The sequence below is a fragment of the Adiantum capillus-veneris genome, chromosome 3 (assembly GCF_014529385.1).
Source record: "Adiantum capillus-veneris isolate H3 chromosome 3, ASM1452938v2, whole genome shotgun sequence".
Classification (NCBI taxonomy): Eukaryota; Viridiplantae; Streptophyta; class Polypodiopsida; order Polypodiales; family Pteridaceae; genus Adiantum; species Adiantum capillus-veneris.
The window spans coordinates 140,326,405-140,349,826 of NC_140933.1; positions in this window are offsets into that span (position 1 = coordinate 140,326,405).

Consider the following 23,422-nt stretch of genomic DNA (forward strand, 5'->3'; position numbering starts at 1 on the left):
TCTGACATTCTTGAGCCATAAAAAGAGACATTCTAAAATTTCAACTGCACATCTCCTACTCCAAGTATGTCAGAAACCTACTCATTGCCAAGTCTGACATAATCTTTAGTAGCCACATATGATGTAAACCACTCTTTGTGTGGAGAAACATGTAAAGATGCCCCTGAGTTGATAATCCAGTCACTCATAGCATATCCATCCTCTGTAGTCAAGAAAATAGAATCAAGATTGCTTGTGAGAAAGATGTCACCAACTGCTATACCAGAATCACTGTCTCAACCAGATCCTGTGACATTCACCACTTCAATCTTAACTAAACTCTTCTTTTCATCTTGCTCAGAACTCTTTGTTTTTCCTTTTTCTTGTTTCCACTTCGTATAGTCTCTCTTCATGTGACCCTTCTTGCCACAATGGTAGCATTCTATGTCATCCTTTGACTTTGAGTCACGAGACTTACTTCGGTTTTGTGCCTTCTTACCCTTATTCTCTTTACACTGTTGTCTCCCTAAAATGACCAAAGCATAATTGCTTTTTCCTTTGTCAATGTTCTTCCTGTTCACTTCCTCTGTAAGCAAGCTTCCTATTGTGTGAAATTTATTGAGATGATTTGACATGGTTGTCCCTTCCTTCATCTTCAAATCCACCAATTTCTTGAGCAAGTAAAGCTGGGAAGCAGAGCACTTTGTTTCTCGTACATACCACATAGCTTTTGCCATACGCCATACACTGTAGTCTCTTCTGCTACGTTGAAGTAAACATTTTCTGCCATTGTTAGCAAGATTGTGGAATGAGCTAACTCCTCAAGCTCTTCCCACTCATCTTCAGCCACACCTTCTCGTCTCTACCCTTTGAGCTTCAGTGGCTTCACTTGTTTTTTCTGCACCAAAACCTATCAAATCTGCTTCTTCCAAAATGGAAAGTTTGTGCCATCTAGCTTCTTTATGTTGTAAAGAGTCTCATTTTGCGAAGATGCCATGTCTGCCAAACTGTTTACTCCTAGGAAAAATACGGCAGAGTTGCCCTTATAAACTGGCCTCTGTACACAATAAACAAGCTGTAAACAACAAGCTGAACACCTCTCCAAACTCTCAGTATTTTGAAAAAATTTGATAGAGTCTCCCCTGTAAACTGAGCTCTGGAAACCAAAGATAGCTCAAAAACAACCATAAATAGCTGACCAATGAAAAATCTAAAAATCCTTGTAATATGCTATCTTGTAAGCATACATTGTCTCCTCTCTGGGCGATCACAGAACTTTACCTGTCTCAAGACTGAACCCTGAACAATGTCTCAACGGCCTGACGCATAAGATGCAATCAAGTGTCTACACAAAGTCATCCATCCTATGGGATAAAAGTCGCCGAAGAGGATGCGTGTAGAGGGGACTCCAAAAACCTAATCCACGTCACACTGGGTAACCCAACCCCCAATGATTGGCTTCAAAAAACCTCACACACGACCGTCTTAGATGGATCAACACACTACCCAGAACTAGCATACATCCTACAATAGACCAATCACTGTCCTATGACTACTACGGCGGTCTGTCTACTAGCGTGACTCACAACTACCAAACCCACAATTACATTACATCAATCTGCAATGCATGCCAGTGGTGTCAAGCCGTCATATGGCCACAGCTCACCTGGAACCTGTCAAGCACAAGAAGTAGCAATGCAGACTGCAATATATATATATATGTGTGTGTACCTGGTCTATAGATGATGCTTTGAAGACTAATGAGTGATGTATGTTGATGCCGATATTGATGCCAACCACCTTCTGCTTTCCAATCTACACAAGAAGGATTTCTTTGTGGTTGAAACCTATCTTTTGATGTAGTGCTCCAAACAAAATTCTGAGGGCAGAAAGAGCTTCGAAAGGGGGGTAAAACAGTAGGTCACCTATTGGCGCGGGGAGGTCACCTAATAAAAATGTAACCTATCACGTGAGTTAAACAAAAGAGTATTTTAAGTTCTTGAAACTTACAGATATATATATATATACAAAAGGGTAATATTTTTTCAAATTTGAAAAAAACTTATAGATTATAAAAGAAAAGGGTACATTATATTTCTAAAAAAATTCACAGATAAGGAGTTTTACAAACATGTCTTGAACGCACGTGATATGGTAGTTTTACACATAGTGAACCCCCCGAGCCTGTTGGAAATACTCCCTGAATGCCGAGTATGAATTTCCAAGATTCGGATCCAGAATCTGCTTGAAAAGTGCATGTGTACGCAATTACGTGAAACCGCATTGAACCTTGCTCTGTTACCAATTGAAGTCGCGGATGGAGCTTACATCGACTCACACACACACACACAGATAGAGAGAGAGCTTACACAGTATGTAGGGAGTTCTTTGAAGGGTTATCTCCCAAGCTCTTATTATTCACAAAGGTATATGTGAGTATATACAAAGAGTTAGTGATAAGTGAGTTAGGCGGGCGGCTGCCCATATCCGTATAGAGGCCACTTGGGATTTAATCCCAACACTCCCAATCCATAGAGGCTTTCCACTGCTCATCCACCTCTAGGGAGATCTTCTCCTTCCGTGCGTCTTCTTCAGCTTTTGACAGCTAGACCATCGGTACTGTGTCGCCATCCATGATGTTAATCTAAAAATCTTCATCACCACTCGGTTCTGATGTGGACTGTGTCTCAAACATAGTAAAGGAGATCGAGGGTATGTGTACCTGTGGCGGCTCTAAAGTGCCTGCCTCTTCCTGTGTGTCTGGTTTCCCTTCTCTGGGGAGTTGATTAATTCTCTTTAGTTCTGCTATCTCCTTTAGAAGTTCCTCCTCTCTCTGAACCCGCATCAATGCCAGGTCCCTGCGCTATGATTGTTCTAGCTTTAATTCCAATTCAAGGTCTTTATTTTTCTTTTCAAGTGCCTTATACACTTTGTCAGTTCCTTTGATCGAGGCCACGGCTGGATTTTCTTTGATTTGCCGTAAGAAAATGGCATGATCATTGATCCGCTGCTCTGAGTACTGCAGAGAAGCATTGGAAACATCTACTTGTATATGAAATTTTATGAGCTAACAGAGATGTTGTAAGAAGGTCATTCGTAACTTATGCCAGCTCCTCGTCTTTTGCTTTGCATGCATCAGATAGTTTGGTGAGTACATCCTCTAACACCTCCATTTCTTTTTGTTGTTTATCTCTGGCTAGCTGGTGTTGTTCTGCTACTGCCTTCAGCTCTTGCACCTGCCTTTGAATATCAATGATGACAATCATCCTGTCTTGTAACTCTCCTTGGAGTGCGTCGATCACCATCTCAAGTTCTTTGGACTTGGTGCTATGGTTTAGTGCTGCTGAGCGGAGTCTCTGTGTCATTTCCTGCATCTACCATGCATATTCATTGACCTGTACTATTACTTTGTTGTTTGACTGCCACTGCTCGTGTCTTGCCAGCTAGGATGTTCCTATAGCCTCATGTGTGGCTTCTTGCTGTGTTGTAACTGCTAGTTGTTCTTGTGTAGAGGTAGATGGTCGTTCTTCTTCTTGGGTATCCTGAGGCTTTGATGCCTTGGTAGTTTTTGGCTGAGTAGAAGTAGAGGTTGTGGACTCAAACCTTGCTGTCTCTTCAAGTGCTAGCCTTTCTTCCTTCTCTGGCTCAGGTTCTGTCGCATGTGTAGTGGTAGACTCTTTTTCAGTATCTGCTTCTTTATCAGTCTCTTGTTTAGATCCACTTGCCTTTTCTCTTCTGGATTTTGAGTATCTTCTGCTACCTTCTCTAGTTCCGGTTCGGCTTCTTTTTCTTTTTGTTCGTCGTGGTGGTCATCATCTTGTGCAGATCTATTTTTTTTGGTGGACTCAAAATCTTTGTCTTTCACAGGCTCTGCTTCCTCATTGTTGTCTTTGCCCGCCGGTGATGGTGGTGGGCTAGGCATGGGATGGTCTTGTTGTTCTGTATGCGACAAGGTTGGTCGAGGAGATCCATAACTTTGTTCTTGTTTAGCTGTTTCCTTGGCCTGCCTTTGATCTTCTGCCTCCTTGGCTTTCTCAGCAGCTTCTTCTACCTCCTTCAGCTTTAGAGCTTCAGCCTCTTGGTACATTCTTTCTAAATGCTCTGTTGGATCATCCGCCTCTTTTCTTGTATGATGCTTCGTTTGTGGGCCTTTAAATCCACCAGGTACCCATTTTTCTGGGTCCTTCCCTTGTGCTTGTCTATTGTGATGGTACACTTGTTTCTCTCTTTTAAAATGTGTTTGTTTTTTAGCTGGCCTCTTCTTGGTGTGCGGCCACAGCTTTTCTTTTCATCTCTTCTCTCTGAGCTCTCTTTTCTCATTGTCAGAGCTCTCGCTGATGTGCCTTTCCGGCGAGCTGTCAGCCGACTCTTCATGAGATTTATATGATATTTTACCTGACCTTGTAGCTCTTGGAGAGGGTTGTGCTGGTAATACCCATGTATTCTGATATGGAGCAGGGAGTAGGTTGTCGGCCATGCCAATGGCATGATATGATATTCTCGTCAAGACCTTCAGCGCACCCAAGTACATGATTTTGCCTTCCGTCTTGGTGCCCTTCAAGGTTGTCAAGACATACTTCACGTGGTCCACGGGTTGTCTTGTTGTTGACTTGAGAACTTGAGTGAATGTGTTGGCCACGGCGTGATTCAATGTAGTGTACCTTGGTGGCCTTTTTGCCAAGAAATGGAAGTGGTGGCGGTACAAATAGCTGGCTCTTCCACTTGTTTGTGGATAAGGTCGACGAATGTAGCCACGGTTGTCTCTTTGGTAAATGTGCCTACAGTTTTTCTGTCTCTTGCTCGCATGGTCATTCCTTCTGTTGGCAGTCTGAGTGCCTCTGCCACTATCTCTTTTGTGATCACTACTTCGCCCTGTTGGAGCTATATATGGATCACTCTACTCAACTTGGTCTCACCTATATATTTGTATCTTGTCTTCAATATGAATCAGTCTTTGGGAGCGTATATGGTGTGTCTCTTGTCTCGTCTCTCTCTCTCTTTCTCTCTACATCTCAACATGGTATCAGAGCGGTAACGATCACGTGCCGATTCAATTCATGGTGACAAAGCAGTACGTGTATGTGATTCGCATGTAAGATTCAAAATTGCTACAAATCTTATTTTTGAGCGTTGATTCTTGTTAATTGTGGTTGTTTTGTGTTAAGAAGAATATGATTAGTGTTTTATGTGGCGTTTATTGCTAATCAATCTAATCGTTGATTACGTTTTCTTGTTGATGACACCCTAAACTTCATCTCAATTTTTCGGGGTGTTCTGCTCAAAATTTGGAGAAACGGGAAAAGATGGAGAGTAGCACAATGGCACTTTTCATCCAAAACTAGTCCGTCTCCTCGAGCTCTTCGATTTGAGTTCTAGGTTTGCATCAATCGGAGTTCGCAGCAGAAAGTTATGTTGTTTTTACTGCAATTGAGCTTGACACAGCTTTCTTCGTCCTACTTCTTTGTGAATTGTCTGCGATCATTTTTCTTATTTTGGTGTTAAGTTTTTCGAGAAGATTTAGCTTTTTGCTATTCATATTGTGGCTCGTTGGTATATTCTTTCTGCTCTTACTGATTCCCTTTTGCTTGATATGTATGAACTGCCTACTTCCCATGACGTATGGAAGTACCTTATTGCAAACTTTCAGAAGAAATCTGTTACAGAAATACTTTATTTGAGAGGGTTGCTTAACAAGTTACAATATGAAGTTGGTACTGCCATGATGGGACATATAGAATCTTTCAAATCTATTATTAATAAACTTGCTGCTACCGGTGATCCTTTTCCACAAAAGCAACTGATTACACTTCTCCTTGATACGGTGAAGGACTCTTCTTATGATAACATTGTTACTATTCTCTCTAATAAAGATGGTCTTGATTTCGACCAAGCCTGCATGTCTTTAATTGAATCCTATCAACGTCAAGAACGTCGTAATGTTGGTCACGATACAGCTATGATTTCACAAGAGGAGACTGAGTCACAACAGATGGAACGTGCTTTTTATGCTCCAAGGCGTCCATTTCAACGAGGAAACCGCAGAGGTGGCCGTCACGGTAATATTTTAATAAGCAATTTTCTTACTGCAACAAAAATGGCCATACTGAAGATGATCGTTGGGCACGTCAATATGATGAAGAACACAATATTACCACCAAACAACCACGTTTATCTAGAGACTCTTCTTCTTCTTCTTGTGAATATTGTGGATGATCTGATCATCCCATTCATATGTGCTATAAGCGTCGATTCGACACAGATCGGAATAGAGCATATGCTACTAAACATCAAAACAACATTGTACCAGAAACAAGCTACATCCTATGTTCAGTTGCTCCAGACAGAATACTTCATGTACGTGATGGATCACTTTTTATTGTCGATTCTGGTGCTACAGGAAATATGACATATCAGTCTAAGTGGCTCCATAACTATCATCCACTACCAGTTCAACGTGTTGTTTATCTTGCTGATGATACTACTTGTCAAGTAAAGGGTATTGGAGACTTATATCTTGGTACCTTATCTTCTTCCACTCGAATTTTGCGAGGAGTATTACATGTACCAGATTTTCAACGTAATCTTCTTTCAGCTGCTAGACTTGTTGATCTTGGTCTATTTGTTGGATTTGATCATACCAAATGCCGAATTGAGAAAGATGGACATACTATAGTCACTGCTCCTCGAAACGGTAATTTGTTTGAAATCTCTCTCAACGATGCTGTAGCAAATGTTGTCACTGCTCCAGGTGATCATGATTGCAAAGTATTGCATCACCGTTTTGTTCATGCTGATTTCTCAAAACTCCTTGATCTTCAACGTCGTGATCTTGTTCATGGCATGATTCGTAAAGCCCATCCCCATATGGGAATTTGTGAATTTTATGCTCTTGGGAAACACAATCGTAAACCCTTTCCTCTTTCAAATACAACTCATTCTCATGACATATTGGATCTTGTTCATACTGATATATGTGGACCACTACCTTCTTCGAGATCACAATATCGCTACTTCATTACTTTCATTGATGATTTCTCAAGGTATACGACTGTATTTCTACTTAGACAAAAATCTGAAGCCTTATCTGTTTTCAAACAATTCCACAAGACTGCGGAACTTCAAACTGGTCGTCGCCTTAAGAAGCTTCGTAGTGACAATGGAGGCGAATATGTTTCTCGAGAGTTTGTGAGTTATTGTGTTGACAGTGGAATTCATCATGAACACACTATTCCATATTCGCCTCAACAGAACGGTGTTGCTGAACGAAAGAATCACACTATCCTCAATGCTGTAAGATGTATGCTGATTCATTCTGGTTTATCTCGTGTTTTCTGGGCTGAAGCTACTTTGACAACATTATTTATTCAGAATCATCTTCCTACTATTGCACCCTCCGGTAAGATACCTATCACAGCATAAACAAGTGACATTCCTTCTATATCTCATTGCTCCTCAGACCCCAACTTATACATAAAATGACAAGGTAGCAGTTTTGTGATTCTTGCTCTTTATGTGGATGATACCATCCTTGTTTCCAATGATTTGGGATTTCTTCAGCAAGTGGAAAAGTTATTGTCTTCTGCATTTGATATGGTGGATCTTGGAGAGATTCACTTGTGTCTTGGCATTCAAATCCAACGGAACCATACAAAAGGTATTTTATTCCTTCGACAATCAAAGTTGAATGCAAATACTATTCAAAAATTCGGTATGGAATCTGCACATTTAGCCAACACACCTTGTCTTGCGAGCTCTACGAAGAACACTTCTGACAATGGCGGTCAGCTTGTCACAAATCAACCTTATGCTAACTTGATTGGATGTCTTTAGTTTGTTGGCATGAACACTTGTCTGGATATTCTGTTTTCTGCTAATTATATCTTACATGTCCTTCTCTTAAGCATTGGTTTGCTACAAAGCATGTATTGAAATACTTGAAAGGCACTACAGATTTTGGTTTAGTCTATCGACAACAACTCACATTGGATTCTATGCAATCTCTTTCTCTTTTGGGTTACACATATGCAGACTGGGCAAGCTCACATTTATCTATGCGATCTACTAGTGAAAATTACTTCTTTATAAATGGTTGTCTTGTTTCTTGGACCAGCAAGAAACAACGTTGTGTTGCAATTTCTACGACTGAGTCAGAATCTGTTGCAGCATCACTTGCAGCTCGTGAGTTGATTTGGCTTCGACAAATGCTCATTGATATTGGTCACTCTCCTCTTTCTAGCACACCCTTGCATTGTGACAACCAAAGTGCTATTAGTCTTGCAAAAGACTATGTTCAACATAATAAGTCAAAGAACATTGCTGTCCATTATCATTATGTCAGGTATGAAATACACAAAGGAACCATTATGGTTGAACACTGTCCAAGTGACCAGATGATTGCAGACATTTTGACCAAAGGCCTCAACGAGTCACGTTTCATCCTCTTGCGCTCGAAGCTTGGAGTTGCTTCGGCCTCACTCTTTCTAGATTAGCTTCTTTGCTCTTGTAATAGCTTTGTACATATGACATTGTAATCTTTTAGGTGCCATGCACTATGCACACTCCACATTTGCACATTGTGATCTCTAAGTCACTTGAATATTTGTACATAGATGCACAATTCACTTTCACATCATCATTGCTAGTTCATATTTTCACATTGTATAGGGGCTTGGGTTTTTCCCTTGAACTCCCCAAGGGTTTTTTCATCCAAAGCTAGAGACCTTTGTTTGAGTGGGGGTGTTGGAGCTATATATGGCCCACTCTACTCAGCTTGGTCTCCCCTATATATTTGTATCTTGTCCTCAATATGAATCAGTCTTTGGGAGCGTATATGGTGTGTCTCTTGTCTCGTCTCTCTCTCTTTCTCTCTACATCTCAGCACGCCCTTGTTCCCTTGGGTGTCAGATATCTGTGCGGTTTTGGTTGATTGTGGATAGAAGCTCATAAGCTTTCTGACAGTCCACTTCGCAAGGCTCTTATTCGTAGAAATCCCCGAGCCCTAGCCTACGGTTAGCTTCTTTGGTTTTTGGTTTGACAGCTACATCATAGACCTCCACTTGATGCCCTTGTTCACTTTTAAACCGGCTAGTGAAGACCCTAGTGTGGTGCTCTTCTAAGTGTTCTTTGGAAAGGTAGGATGCCTTTGATTCTTTGGCTGACTTGGGGTCTAGTTGATACGCGGGAAGTTCTTGTAGTTTCTCTTTTTGGTTTAGCTTCTTCTTGGCCCTCTCCACTGCTTGCATTGCTCTTGTTCCGTGAATAGAGTGCAAAGTTAGCAGATTTGTCAGAATTTTCTTTGAAATGTCCTTTAGACTCAAATGCTGACAATTTGGTCCAATTTGCTTCAAATCAATTTTTGAACAAGCAAAGATGCATAAAAACATGCAAGGAACAAAACTGTATGGTCAAAACAAAAATTTGCAATCAAAGTAAATAATCACGATTATTTACAACTTTTTGTAAACTTGGCTTCATAGGATTGAAGTATATACCAAATACATGCTCTGAGTGAAATATGGGCTCATTTGGATGCACTGGATGAAAATGGTACCAGATTTTGACTTTAGGTCTCTGAAATAGTAGATATAAAGAAAATTTGAGATTTTGAGCTCCAAATTGATTCAAAATTGGCTAGTGGGCTTAGCACATCATATACTTTGGATGTATGATGGCAAAATATCAAAATTTTTCAATTTTGATCAAAAAGTAAATAATCATGATTATTAACTTTTCTTCCAAAACTATCATTTTTTGGTACAAATTGGTTCTAAGCATTGTATAGACCTCGTACATGAGATATAAGGTGGTTTGGATCAAGAAATGTGGTCCATAACCCAAATTTTGGCTTGCAAAGACTTCTTTGCGTTTTTTGGCAATTTTACAAGTAATGGGTGGTCATTTTGGCTCATGCTTGATGTTTTGCATGTAGTAGGTGTGTACACATGATAGGTGAGGTGAGGTGACAATTTCCAAGCAAAAATAATGCAAAAGTAAATAGTCCCGATTATTTACAACAGTGACACAAACTTTGCAAAACCTACCAATTTTGACCTAGACATGTGCAATACACCTAATACAAGTCCTAAATTGAATTTGGTCAAGTTTGGTCATGCCGGTAGTACTTTGTGCTCTGTCGACTCTAAAATCACCGCTTTTTGTGACTACACTTCCTATTGGGTTGGTCGGTCAACTTTGAGGCATTGGACTTGTCCGCAACATAGTTGTGAAGCAACTTGTCTAATTCTGGCTCATTTGGAGTCAAATTGACCTCGTATGTCGAATTTGACCCTTTGTAACCTTCGAGCCGTTTTTTGCTGTTTGAGGGCTTTGCTTGATGGTTTCACTAAACCAATAATATACATTGTATATGGACCTCATAAGCAAGCCATCTGTGGAGTCAGGTTGAAATTCTGGCATTTGCCAAAAACCTAACTTTTCTACTGGGGACCCCCTCGATCCCTGCTGAATGGTCATATGCTGATATAGAAAGGTTCTATTATGTTAGCGCATGCTATGGTTCAAATCCCATCCGATTTGGTAAAGCTGGCAGGCCGCTATGGTCAGTTTTAGGTGGTAGGTCTTCATGCACTGCTGGGGTTCTAGGGTTTTTTCTAGGGCTTTAGACTAGCTACACCCGCCATACAAAATGGATCATTGTCGAGTAAAGAACTTATCCCTCATGTCTCGTGTGAGACGCGCTGAAAATGGTCAATTGTGGGCTCCGGAAAAGTCGGGCGAAAGAGGCCGAAATATCTGTCTACAAAGGCTCCAAGTGGAAATGAGGTGGTTTGAGCCTACCTTGGATATCTATACTCGGAATTCCCAAAACAAATTTACCCAGATTCCCCCGTTAGTCCTACTAGGCCGTGAAAGCTATGTTAGACTGAAAAATTTCCCTCATCGGATTCCTGTAGCTCCTTCTACAAGAATTTTGGAAAAGTAGGCTTGGCTGCCTAATTTAGGCTTCTCGCTTCCATCTTTTGATTTCATTGCAATTTTTTGTGCTTGTCCGCCTTGTCTTTCTGATTAGCATCGTGTCTTCCATTTTTCCATATGAGCTTCCCTGCTATTTATTACTAGTTTTTGACCTGTTTATTTGAAAAAATCAAAGAAAATAGTAAAATGCTCTAAAAAAGTAAAGTAAAAATCAAATAATTAAGAAAATCCCTTGAAAAACAGAGCTTTGTTGTTTTTTGTTGGATTTTTCTATCTTTAAGCCTCATTATCAATAAAAATGATGAAAAATACCCAAAAAAGGACTATATTTGATGATTGTTTGATAGTATATATACTATTTACAGTCATCATGAAGATATTATCCGTGCATTTTTCCTTGATGATGAATTATAAGGGCATTATTAGGTAATTTTGCAAAAAATCACACGTTGACATCGAACTTTTGCCTCTCTCTTAAAACATTGCCCTTGATTATTTAGTACTTAGTACTTAGTGCCCTTCACCCCTCCTGGATGGCGTACTCCGGGATGACTGTGTGCATGGGTTGAACAATCGTGTCTATGAATATCTGTGATTGGCTCTACCATGCTATGAAGATCAATGCAATTGAAACCAATATGTTGTGCAAGTGTTGGGTCTTGAGTAATTAACTCAAGGGTTCCCGATGTCGAGGCTTGCTGTTGATGACTTCCAAAGAGAAATTATTGTAGCTTGTGTGCTCTCTGTTTGATTGTACCATCAGGATGCTTTAGCACAGTGATTCCTTGAGCTATTGGTAGCACTTTTGACTATTGTCGAGCTTTTTCTTGCCATTGGTAGCTTGGTCGGTTTGGTGCTGCATGGTGTGGTGGAGTCTGTCGAGACTTAACTCGCCATTGCTTGATTGGTTTTGTGGTTTTTGGAGAAGATAAGTGCTCCTTTTTCTTCCAAACCATTTTGATGCTAGGTTCCCTTGGGAATCTTCTTGTGTTTTGTCAGTGAAGTTTTAGGCACCCAGATCTTAATCAGCTTATCCTTAAGTTGTGCTTTAGGTACCCAAATTTGCATGACTCCTTGCATGCTATATGCAGCATTTGATTGGCAAGGGGATGGAGAAGATTGACTTTCTAGATTGGTCTGGTGATTGCTTCTTTTCCATTCTTCCTTGCTTGGTGCAATTGGAACAATGATTTTCCCTCCTTTAGGTGATAACTTTAGCTGATTCTATTCCAATCTGGTATTGCTTTATATGTACGCATCCAGGGAATTCCAAGAATCATCGTCTCATTCATGTGTTCATCGAGCAAGCATACAAACTGATGAGGACATCAACATCCATATACTATCATGTTCAAGCTGACTATTCCCAATGTTGGGGTTGGGTTCTTGTTGTATCCTTTGATTGTCACTATTCCTGCCGTCAATGCTTGACTTGTGGTCTTCTTGTATATGCAATAACTGACTCCATTTACTCTAGCTCCTGTGTCGATCAAAGCATTGGTGCTATGATTTTTGAGTTGTACTTTGATGCACACCTCCATTCCGTCTAACCAGTCATCATCTATTGAAACTACGTCTTTAGTTAATTCCCATTTTTTATCATCTATTTCCAGAGTGTTGATGGGAATCGGTATTTATTGATTCTTGAAAGCAGCTTTCCACTTGAGTACCCGAAGCCGAGATTCCTCTGGGGCTTCATCAACCTGCTGTCGTTTGATCTTTCTTTGCTTGGCTGCATGCATTCTCTCTAGCAATTCATTGGTTAGTGGCAAATTGTATTTCTTTAAATGACATCCACTATTCCAGTTAGCCATTGGTTCACCATCTAGGGTGGACAACTTTACTGCTCCACTTGGAGATACATCTTCAATGATAAATGGTCCGTTTTCCTTTTTCTTAAACTTGGGAATGTGTTGCTTAAGGGAATAGATTAAAACTAAGTCCCCTTTCTTGAAGATTTTTGTGATTAAGTGGGAATCAAAAAACTGTTTTTGTTTCCTCACAACAATTAGCCTTTGCTCGTCTAGCTTTTCCAAATCTTAGAGTCTTTCTGACAATTCATGCCAGTCCACTCAAGATTCTGTGCTACCCTTTCTGTCGGCAATAGAAATTCTATTGGATTTATGGCATCAAGACCATGAACATGGTTAAAGGGTGTGGCATTTAAAGATGTTTTGAATGAAACTCGGTAAGCCCATAGAGCAGCATGCAGATTCATTTTCCCAGTCTATCCTTCCTAAACTAACCACTTTAGTCAACACCTAGCTAAGAATTTTATTCGTATGCTCAGCTTGTCCGTTCGCTTGTGGATGATAAGGAGCTGATTTGTTAGGGATGACCATAAACTCATTAAGCAAATACTCTATTACTTCATTGAGTAAATGAGCTCCTTGATCACTGACAATCTCTATTGGCAGCCCATACCTTGTGAATACATACTCATATAAGAATGCAGCAGTGGTTCTGGCATCATTCATTTGAGTTTCTTTAGCCTCGGTCCACTTGGTCAAATAGTCCGTAGCTTCAATGATATCTTGAGCTTGGGTTCTATAAGCAGGTGGTTGTATCAGTCCAAAAAAATCTATACCCCATTTTGTGAAATCTCTAGGCCCCATCATTGGTCTTAATGGCATGCTATCTACTTGTGTTGGCATTTTTGCTTGTTGACAATCATCACATCTTCGAACAAAGAATACCTCCAGCTAATCCAACATGTGCTTGTTCTATAATCAAAATTTACTCGTTTTCATTCGCACAAAGATGTAGATGTTGATCTTCACCTCTCCGCTACAATTGGTTCCCAATAAGAGCATAGTCTCTTGCTTCAGTTTCAATTTCTCTTTGACGGTGTTTACTCATATCCTCAAGAAATGTTCGGCTCGATAAGTAAGTAACCAGATAATTACTCTACTTAGGAATAGGTGACATTTGAAACAATGTTACATGAGGTATGGGTGTCTATTTTTGACATTGAGGGAAATCCTTTACAAAATATTTAACATCTCTCCTCATAGTAGGCCAAAATACTCCATGTCTCAAGATTCGGTTCATAGTTCGGTCTTCCGCAAAGTGAAGTCCTACTATGGTAACATGTGCTTGACTTAGGTACTATTCTTTTTCTTCAGGATTAATGCATAGAAGCAATACTCCATCCCAGTTTCTTTTGTATAGCCTTCCAGCTAGTAATTGATACATAGAGGATTGCTCGATTAATCCGATTGTGATAAGAAGTAGTATTAGTGAATCCACTTGATCTATTTTCATTAATGACACAATGTTTTCCAACCATCTAGGTGTTATTTCCACGGAGAACAAATAGGCATCTGGTAGATCATAGTCTACCCCTTTAGGTGATTATCCTGAAACAACCCTTGAAAAATGATCTGCTCATTGATGTGTAGTGCCTTTTTTTACCAAAGTGAAATCAAGTTCAATAAGAATGATGAACCATCTCACTATTCTCACTGTGCTGCATGGCTTGTTAACCAAATTCAACAAATCTTGGTGGTCCACAAAGAACACAAACTTGTTGGCTAATAGGTAATGTCTATACTTTTGAACGGCATAGATCAATTTCTAGTCCTTCTCTTTTGGTGGTGGTGTAATTCTTTTCTACCATGTTCAATTGCCGGCTAGCATAAGAAATAGGAAAGTCAATTTTTTCGTCTCCTGGTTGAGCTAGTATACAACTGATAGCAAAATTTGAAGCATCTACATGTGAGTGGAATCCCTTATCCCAATATGGTGCTTTCAATATTGGAGCTGAGATGAGAGCTTGCTTAAGCTTCATGAAGGATTCTTCACATGCCCCCGTCCATTCAAAGTGTGTAATCAAGCTATACATGGGTTTTGCAATTATAGCGTATATGTAGATGAACCGTCAATAATATCCACAATGCCCCATGAAGGCTTGTACCCCCTTTACTGTTGTTGGTCTAGGCAATTCAGCAATGACATGAATCTTCTCAATATCAATAGCTATGCCATTTTTAGATACTATATGTCCAAGAATTGTTTCTTGTCTACCCATGAATGTGCACTTTTCAAGATTTAAGCAAATCTTATAAAGTCTACATTTTCCAAATATATTTTTGAGGTGCTCAAAATGATCAGCCCGGATTCATGAATGTACGCATAGATCATCCATATATACTTCTAAGAATTTCCTAAGATATTCTTTGAAAGCATGGCTCATCAACCTTTGGAACGTGACTGGAGCATTAGTTAACCCAAATGGCATAACTCGATAGGCAAATATATCCAACTTTGTTGCAAAATCAGTTTTGTGTTGATCTTTTGGGTCAACCAAAAGTTGATTGTATCTCAAAAAGCCGTCTAAGAAACTGTAAGCTTCTTTTCCTTCAACTAGCTCTAAAACATGCTCAGTTATGGGAAGAGGAAAGTTGTCTTTGATGGTAGCTGCATTCATCTTTTTGAGATCAACACACACTCGTAATTTTCCATTCTTCTTGGGTACTATCACAATTGGAGACACCCAATCGGTGTGTTCAATTTTGTAAATGAATTTGGCTTCCTTCAGTTTTTCAATCTCTTCTTTTATCTTCCTGGAAAATATTTTGTTATACATGTATGGTATATGTTTACTTGATTTTGCGTCATCTCTCATGGGTATGGTATGTTGACAAATTTCTGGATCAACGCCCTTGAGATCCTTGTAAGACCAAGCAAAGATATCTCGGTGTTCCTTTAACAAGCTCGAAAAATCTTTTCTTCTTCTTCTATTAGATCATTTGCAATGTAAGTAGATCTAGGCTCTTCTCCTAGTTCAACCAAGTCTACCCTTTTAGCGTTTTCAGGTCCTTTGTAAGACTCACCCTGTTTTCGTAGTCCCTAACAAGTTGTTCAACTATGATTTTCCAATCTTGGAGAGTATAATTTTGTAATGGGATGGAACATGCATTACATCCTTACCATCCTCTTCCGTGCTTTCCATTTCGGTTGTGTATATCTCCTTTAGAGCTTTTTCCAACTCTTGATATTTCTTTTTCCGCTCGACTCTGGTCATAAGTAATTTCTTATCCTGTGATTTTCCTTGAGTACCCTTCCTTGTTTTCCTTGATGTTTGAGACATTTATAAGTTTTTGTTTGAAGGATATCAGCCAGTTATTTTGTCCTTGACACAATCATTAGCATCTATCTGCATCAGGAATTGTGTTTTACTGGAGACTGATGGCATAGGTCGTGTTTTCACAATTTTGGTGTCTCTCTTTTGTCTATACCATTTCTGTCTTCTCAATTTTTGATTTGGAAATTCAAAAAACTTTTCCTCCCCTCTTGTTAAGAGTAACTTAGCTCTCGTATGCTCTTTTTCTGAACCCGAATCTTCTGAGGTAGCTGAGTGTTCATCTAGCTCATTAGCTGCATCGTAAAAGAGATCTGAAAAGACTTGTTGAGCTTTTATTAAGGCCTTGGGCTCCTCATCTTTGTTTTCAATGTTAAGGATTGGAATCATTTGGATGGGAATTATGTTGTAGCCATCCTCATTGCAAAATTGAGTAGGCATAGACATATTCACACATACATCCATTGCCCTAAAATTTGAGTCCACTCAATGGCTCAAATAAATGTTCTAGAAACGGTTTAGGTATGTAGGTGTTGTTTGTGCAGTCCCTTTCTAAGATATATTCTTCTCGTCTTAAGATTTTGTTTTTTGAATCTGTCTTTTTTTAACCAGGATGGGAGTTTATGTTTAGCCGAAGAGACTGAATCAAACTCTTGGATTGGTGTTTTTAAGACATCTCTATAAGTGTGACCTTTTAGATTTACTCTTAACTAGATCCCACTTGCTTTAAGTACAGATAGTTGTTTTCCCAATCTTGGATAAGTTGTACTTGTCGCATGAAAGGTCTTCCCAATATGATTTCATAGTTGAGTTTTTTGCCAAAGTCTACTATGGCAAAAGTGTGTTGATATTCAATTCCACAGGAATTGACTATCACTTTTTCAAGCAGCCCTAATGGTCTCTCAATGTGTCCGTCAGCCAACTGCAATAGTGTCCGTTAGCCAATTGCAATTTCATTCAAGTTTATCTAATGGCTATCTGTCCCCAGGATTCCCATACTGCTTTAGTGGCTATCGCTATGCCAGCTCCACTATCCAGTATCACCATGGTTTCAATGTCATTATATTTCACTGGGAGGGTGGTGTTTCCTTCTTCCCCTGCATAATATTCTTTGACTTTGTTCATAGGAACTGATCGAATCTCTTTGTTTTCCATTTCATTTTTCAATTTTCCCAAACTCTTCGAGATTAACCTTGTTATCCCCACCTTCTCTAGGGTTTTTTGTAAATCATTCCATAAGTATGGTCCGAGTTTTCACATTTCTCCCAAGGTAAGAGTGCATTGGATGGGTGTAGACATGATTGAATGAATGTTGTCTACTTCTAGGGTCTGCTCAGCTCTTTTTACTTGAGTGGCCTTGCACACGATGGATCCATCTTCGTTATCTCCCCAGTAAGAAGGTAATGTTTTTAATGTCAATGGTTTCGACATTCCTGAAGCTTCCAATGCGCAATCCCCGTAAAAGGATTGTACATCCATATTCATATCAGAAGGTAGGTTATCCAACCAGACTTCTTCTATAGCAACTGACTTTAGAGTTGGGCTCCCATCATTGATTTTACTTTTTTCCATAAGTGTCATGGCCAGTCTTCCTCTACGAATGGAATTCCGTCTAAGGCATCTCAGGTACTATGAGCTCTGGCTCGTTTGTTTCAAGGTGGGAATCTATCACCACATCAGATTTTGCTTTCGTTTCTTCTATCGCAAGCTCTTCAGGTTTTGCAATAATTTCACGCTTGGGCTTTTGTTTCTCCAGCATTTTTTGTGTGATTCTTACCAGATGTTGATAAGCCTGCAGCTTAACTGCTTCCATGTCTGGAGATGGATAGTTTTCCCACTTGTTTTCCATGTTCTGGCCTGCTTGGTAGGCTTCCAAGGCGGAATTAATAGGCTCAAAAATTTTATCAACCAGAATGGATCCTCTAGATTTCTCGGTTGTTTCCTTGAACTCACTCCCAGTTTCTTTTAGCTTGTCCTCGACTAGATTCTTTGCTTTCTCTTCAATTTCAACCCATTGTTTTTGTTTTTTTGTCTCATATCTTTTGCTTCTGTTCCTTTTGATTCTTTGAGAAGAAACTTTCATATTCTCTGAATTATTAACGAAGTCTTTTTCTTTGCATGGGCTCTAGTGACTACCTTGATTGGAACATCGGTTCACTCTCTGATGAGCTACTAGGAATCACTTGGACTACGTTTACTATTGTTTTTTCCTTGTTCAAAGGATTTCTAGGAAAATCTTCCGGAAAGTGTCCTCCCTTTTTGCAACATTGTATGCAAATAGGCTTCAATTGGTTTGAGGTTTTTGTCAGGCTCTGGGCATTCATTTTTCCAATCATCATCAACACCACAGTTATGACAGTTTCCTGTTCTAGGCTTCATCATGGGTCTTCCCATGGGAGGTCTGACACCTTGATTAGCTACATAATACATCAGTGCTAGCTTTGGTGGGGCATAATTCACGATTTCTTTCATTGGTGGTGGATGTGGATTATACCAATCTCCTTCTACCATTACTGTAGATGGACTAGGCTCTCCATAGGGTGTAACAAGCACTAATGTTTGTTCATCTATGACTCCTTCAGAGTGCATGTACTTTAGAGGCACTACATTATGTCCTGAATATGGAGGTTGTTGTCCCAACAAAGGTTGAGGTGTTTCCATACCCATTGGTGGTCTTTGAGCTTGGGCCATATTAGGGTAATATCTGTACATGGGTTGTCCCTGTGGCCTCATGAGCATGTACTGAATATTCCCATCATACTTTGGTCTAAAGTAGCACTCATGGGTCTCATGGTTGGTCCATTTACCCTCTATTGCACACCATTTTTGTGTCCTAATTGGTTGTGCCTGTGGAGGTATCCCTTTTCCTGGTCCTCTCATAGGTGCTTTTTGCATGTTGTTCATCATGTCGTTCATCCTTTTTAGCATACCTTATATGGCTGAGAGTGGTGCCGCAGCACCCGTTCCCAATTGTGCTGGTTTATTGGATACTATCTTCTCACTTTGGTTATCCTTAAGGACATCTTGTTCGTTGAAAATATTGCAATTGTCTCCTAAGTCAATAGCATCAGACACACACGCTTCTAGGGTTGTATGCTTTTTACTATAGAGTATAGCATGAAGTTCTTTGTTTAGCAATCCCTCCATAAAAAAAAATACAAGTTGTTCTTCTGTAGGTATCTCCATCTCTGGGCATATGGCAATGTATTGTTTCATTCAATTTTCACAATCCCTAACAAACTCACCATGTTTCTGTTTAAAGTTGTAGATTTGAGCTACCGTATTATGTTTGATCCCCGTTTTGGAACAAGCAGCTACAAATCCTTGAGCTAATGTGTTCAAGTCCATGATTGACCTTGGTGGAATGTTTTGGAACCATGTCAATGCTTTTCCTTCTAATGTCATTCCAAACCCCTCGAATTGAGTATGAAAATGGAATATACGCTCTGGTCTTAGCACTTTATTAAAGCTTTCTAAGTGGTCGTATGGATCCCCTGATCCACTATATTTTTTGACCCATTTTTGAAAATCAGATGGTTTGACGTGTCTGTTTGGTTCAACTCCAGATCTTCTTGGAGTTGGTCCTATTCCAAGTCCTTCAAACCAGTCTGTTGGAAATAGTGACTTATGTAGCCCTGGACTGGCCTTTGTGTCACCCGGTTTTCTACGTGATGAGGTGGTTTCTAGTTTCTTCACATTACTCTCAGATGATCTCTCACGGTGTTCATCTCTTGGAATTGTTTCTGTTCCTTGCCCCGACATCTAATCCCGTGTGGAATAACCTTTATATTTTGTTTGTTCTATCTGGTCAGGAGTCATCATAACAAATTTGTTGTTATAACAATCCATAAACAGATAGGTTGATAGGTCTTTTGATCCCTTATCTTTGATCTTGAAGATATAGATGATCTTCATTGCTGTTAATTATCCTGGTCTGGCATGAGAAGTCCACAGAAGATCTTTTATGTTTCTATCTTCCCAACAATAGACTCCGATCCTAGGATTATTCGTACTAAGCCATTTCAAAGGCTTCAAGTCTACTTGATCGTATCCCTCGAATTCTAAAGTTGTTGGTCCTTCTTTTGCTGACATATCTGGGATTATGATGTTTACTTCTAACCCCCATTTGTCTACCACGTCAAGGTTTTTGACTTGTAAATACAAAGTTCCGTTTTGATCCATGTACATTTTTCCTTTTTTGTTTTCCCTAACCTCTTCTTTGAACTCAATACCATGGTCATCAATTCAAATAGAATACTCCTCTTTACGGTCCAAGTAAGCCTGGACTCCATGACGGTTAGTCTTCTAAAAGGATAGTATATGCTTATAGAGCACTGTTGTTCTGGTTTCCGAGTGAGTCGAGTAAGAAGACATTTCGGATGTTGAATCTAAAAAAGTGTCTAAGACTTCTTCAGGAATTGTGTGCAAGGATTTGCCTTGATTTACGCTTTCTTCAGTAGATACTCTACTAGAGGTTTCTCCGAGTATGCCCTGATTTCCTAGTACACGACTAGATCTAAGGTTCATATAGGCTTACGAAGCCCTGGATAGAGTACTCACCTTTGGATTGACTTGTCGTCAATTTCCACTTGGTTCAATTACAACTTTCTGTCAAGCCACCGATTCTTTGTCTGCAACCTGATTTGTGTACAAATTTGATCAAGCTAGCTATTCTTCTATAAAGATAGTATAGTTTTTGCTAACTCTTGTAATTGATCTCTGTGTATCACTTCAAATCGAGCTATGAGAGTCAAAATTTGACTTCCAAATTTCACTTTAGCAAAAATCAAAAATCTGATTTGCAATCTGAAATCTAAGTGTACATGTATCAATTTTGATCCGATTGAACCCAAAATTGCCCTGTGGATTTATACTATGTTGGTCTATCACTATATAAGTTCAAAAGTTGAAAATGATGTATCTGGATAGCAGAAGTAAATAATCGTGATTATTTACTTTTGTCAGTTTTTTACACTTTTTTGATTGGTTTGGCAAGTATACAACTTGCTAGAGTCCTTGGGACAAGTTTCAACAAGTTTAGACTCAAGTTCATCAACTGTTTGGTGTCCGTAGACTCTGATTTCAAGAATCTGGCTTAAGTCTCACTTTTGGAATCCAAATTTCACCAAAACAGATTTGTGAGGTCTATTTGATGTGCTTGACCTTGTGGTATACTCAAATTTGCAAAATCATCAAATTTTAAAGCAGATGTAAATAATCACGATTATTTACTCCATTTATATTTTTGTAAGCTTCTACCTCAACTTTGACACAGATCTCTGAAGCATCCTTAGATAAGGTCACTAGCCAATTTTCATCAAGTTTAGATAATTTTTGGTCAAATGGTCATCAATTATCTGTCTGCAAACTAACTTTGCAATTTTAGTCACAATTTTCAGTTCAGTGATCTAATCTTACCAAATTTTGTTTATGGGCTTATTACAACATGGCGAAACTACATGTATGCTGACCTGGTATAAAACAAAAAAGAAAAATAGGGCAGATGTAAATAATCATGATTATTTACTTCTGACAAATTTTTGGTCAACTGAGCATGTACACATGTTTATCACATCAACATAAGCCTATGAATCAAATTTCAACAAGTTTGGATAAATTTTCCCCCAATTTATACTCAGGATTCAAAAAGTCAGTACAAACTTTAGTTTTAACCCAGTTTAGTGATCCAAGTCTCTTGGGCCTTTACAATAGTAGTTTATACACATGCAATGAGTCAATGGTATGAAACTTGGCCAATTTAGAGCAGAAAGTTAATAATCTCGATTATTAACTTTACGCTTGAAATGAGCACTTTTTTGCAATTTTCTCAAAGATAGTCTTTATATGAGCTATTTTAAGCCTATGAATCAAGTCAAAACTTAATTTGGCCTAAAATGACAAGAAAAAGTAAATAATCTGAGTTTTGACCAGCTCTTGAAATTTTTACCTCGAACTGTCTTTGAGCTTACCAACTAGTTCAGAAAAACTTAGGCTTACTCTCTCGTCGGTTTGAGTGGATTGGAGTCTTTCCGAGCTATTTCTAGTCGTAGACCTAAAATTATGCAACTTTCAATAACAACTGACACTTGATTCTTTCAGAAATAGCAATGTTCTAAAATGCACCTCAGATCCTACTTACCCTACTCCTAGATTCTCATGCAATGGGGTTGTGGAAAGTGTCCACAAACACTCGTTTTCTTGTGTATTTTTTTTTGTTTTTTAGAGCCTTGATCTTAAGACTTGTCTCGTCTACCAATCAGTCTACAAATCCTAATCTAAATCTACAATCCTACAATCCTACAATCCTAAAGGCACTCGATAAGTACGAATACTTCCAAGCTACCTCTACATAGCAAAAGATGACAATCTTAAGCTATGGAGTTTCTAAAAGAATGTTTTAAACTATAGTCGAACCTAGAGGAAGTTGATGGACAACTACACAAGACGCTCCTATTTTTTACTAGTTTAGGTCTCTTCGATCCACGAAAACGGTGCCAAATGTGGGACACATGTCTAACCTCATTATCCTATCTTATTGCAGTATTAGCAAGAACCACGATTAATTTGTCAAACCATGGGACGAAGCTGATTGACTACTACATAGAGGCTCCAAGAGGTTGTCAATCTCTCAAAAAACAACTAACAACTCATATCAAACTCAAGCTACACTCAAGTGACTGAAATCACCAAAAGCTAATCGCTCATCGACAAGCAAATCACATCCGTTACAGCATCAAATGACATCCAAACGTAATGAAACTTCTAGGAAAAGTTTACAAGACCTAAGTACACATGCTTATGGTCTCAAACTCCAATTTAGGTCAAGTTCCAAAATCGTGATTATTAACAGCAATGGATTTTTGACCTAGTCGTTTTTGACCCAGAATGCATCTAAATGCTTAGCAATGATTCCCCAATACCCCTCCTATGCTTAGTTTTCGTTTAAAACTATAAATTCCTAGTTATGATGAAATTAGGCCCCGGGTTGGTGACGCCAAAAGCTACTCAATACTATGAATGGCTTACGTCAATGCGTAGCTCGTACCTGCGGTTGCAATGCAACAAATACAATTGCAATGTGACAACCGAAGAGGGAGTAGGAAGCGTGAGAAGGAGAGAAGTAAGTGTCGTTAGCTCACGTTGTGTATTTTGTATCCAAGAAACTTATAGCAAACCTACAAAAATTGGCTTTTATACCTTAGCCAAGATTTTTGGGTGGTCAAAACTAATAATCTGGAGTTCTACCAAAGCTGGGTGATGACTGGCAGATACAATCTAGAAGCTTGTAACCCCGGCTCATTAATTACAAAGTTTATCCAAGAAAATAGGAGTTACAATATTCCTGACTTATCAAAATAAAAATGTTCTACTTAGAGAATTCTGAAAAATGATGTCCGTGTTAGCTTGCTACTAACTCTCTCTCTC